We start from the raw sequence: 2,511 nt of genomic DNA, 5'->3' as shown, positions 1-2,511 counted from the left end.
TTTGCTTTTTTTTTCTTTGATATTTAATTATTGTTCTTTACAAATATAATTTAATTAAATTTTTTGTGCTTTCACAAATTAAATTCTAGTTAACATTAAAAATCTGATTATGAATAAAAATTATATATTAATTTTTTAAAAAATATAAAATAATATTTACAATTTTTAAAAATTAATGAATACAAATAGTATGTAAAAAATTTTATTTTTTGAAACAAAATAAAATTATTTTGAAAAAAATATATACATAATTTTTTTACTCTTAAAGTATTTAACATTTTGAAAAAAAATGTTATAAAATATACTTATATTTTGTGACAAACAATTAACTTGTTACAAACAATATTAAATTTTGTGACAAATTAATTATTTGTTACAAAACAATTAGAGTTTTTGAAAAAAAACATATTTTGTTACAAAATATTTTAAATTTTTGCAACTTCTTTTTTTTGTTACAAAATATTATAATATTTTATAACAAAATACCATCTCGTTACAAAAACTAACATAATTTATAACAAAAGAAATCAGGTTGTTACAAAAGATTATCATGTTTTGTAACAACTTAAAATGTTGCTACAAAACATTATCTTTTGTAACAATCACCAATTATTATTACAAAAAATTATTTTTTTGTAACAAGTTTAAATTTGATACAAAATTTTTGTTACAAATGTTCTATTTTCTTGTAGTGTTGGTTCTTTTAAAATCTTCTTCATCACTTATAATATCCCCTTCCACCAAACCAGCCATTCTTTTAATATCATGTAGATTTGAATCATATGTTACCATTTTCATGAGATTTATTTTTGAATTGTCATTACACCACTCATTCAAAATATCTTCTGAAATTACCAATCTGCCCTTATCTTCTTCACTCTCTCTCGTCACAGTCATGAGCAACTCCGTCACCTGGTCACTGTATTCCGGCATGTCTATTTCCCTTGTTGACTTTACAACCGTTTCTGCATAGTCACTTTTTGCACCGCTATGTCGCTGTTTGCTGCTTTTGCTGCTAGCAGCAATATTTTCCAAGTTACATCCCAAATCATATGTCTCTCCTCCCACCTCTTTTACCAATACATCAAATCCACTGAAGCCTATTATAGTATGTATCCATTCATTGATCACGTCCAACATGCAGGTATCAATTTGCACGCGTCCAACACTGAAGGAGTTGCACGATTCTGTCATATTATCACACACAACTACTTCGTCCCATTGACTTTTTATCATTTTGAAAGTTTCTACTGACCAGACATGCAAAGGAACTTCAAAGCATTCTAACCACACTCTTCTAGTTTCACTCCGCTCCGCTTCCTCCCATCTCCATACGCTATGGAAGAACTGTAGGAGACTATTCATCTTAAAGAAGTAAGTTTCTTCAGCACTCAGCACACAGTCGAACGTTAGTAGAGTTTTATACGCACCCAATTCTTGTACTTGGATGACTTGAGGCAGGTTTTTCGCAATCTTTTAAAGAATTAAAATCGATGGCTTTTGTCGTCCCTCCCATTAGGCTTCTCGGCAACCAATCCAAATTTTCTTTTGCCACTGTTACCTCCATCTTTTTTGTCCACCTGTTCCTATGTGGATCCTGTTCTTTGTTCTCCTTTCTGGCCTCTTTTGTATTCAGTCGTGCGTCAACATGAGCCTTTTTGCGTTGTGGCTGTCGAACAGTATTGTTTTGATTATCTTCTCGTCTCAGCGCCCTCTTCGTGTCACACACATCCGACTTCCTCCTGTACTTCGCTTCCTTCACAAATACATTTTTTCCTCTCAACCTCATTCGATTCATATCCCTTATCGCCTTCAAAGCCCCTCCCTTCGTAGTGTATTGTATGAACGCAAAAATATATACATTATCCCTTTTTTGTTTACGTGATAAATATATGTCATTTATGCATTCCGTCCAATTGAACAACTGAAACAGTTCTCTCTTTGAGATATCTTCATGAAGAATATCCACAAAAATAGAAAAAGACTCATGTTCTATCCATTGATATTCTTCTTAATTCCAAATTCTTGTATCTTTGTCAAAATAATATCTACTATAAAAGAGGTAGAAATTAGATTGTTTATATTAGGATTTATCCATCATGTGCTCTAAAGATATAAGTTAAGATTACAAATTAAAAAATTTTTTATTGAAAATACAAAAATTTAAGTTTTTAATGTATTTGTTTTATATTAAATAAAAAAATTTAATACTTTTTACTAATGATACTTTTCATGTACCTTTTAAGACATATTAACTAAACCCTTTATATTATTACCTAATTAGAGATTGTTATACCTAGAGAACCTTGCTCTTATTATTTAAAAAGTCATGTACTCCATATGAAATAATTTAAGAATATAGCTTCTGAAAACACTAAACAAGGTAAATAAAACAAAGAAGGAAGAAAACAAAGGAAAGAAGTTATTTGGTGTTAAGAAAGAGCAATAGAAGAAAAAGAGAGAGAGAGAGAGAGAGAGAGAGAGAGAGAGAGAGAGAAGAGAAACACAAAC

Source organism: Arachis ipaensis, chromosome B09 (assembly GCF_000816755.2).
Source record: "Arachis ipaensis cultivar K30076 chromosome B09, Araip1.1, whole genome shotgun sequence".
NCBI lineage: Eukaryota > Viridiplantae > Streptophyta > Magnoliopsida > Fabales > Fabaceae > Arachis > Arachis ipaensis.
Note: the sequence above shows the minus strand (reverse complement) of the source record.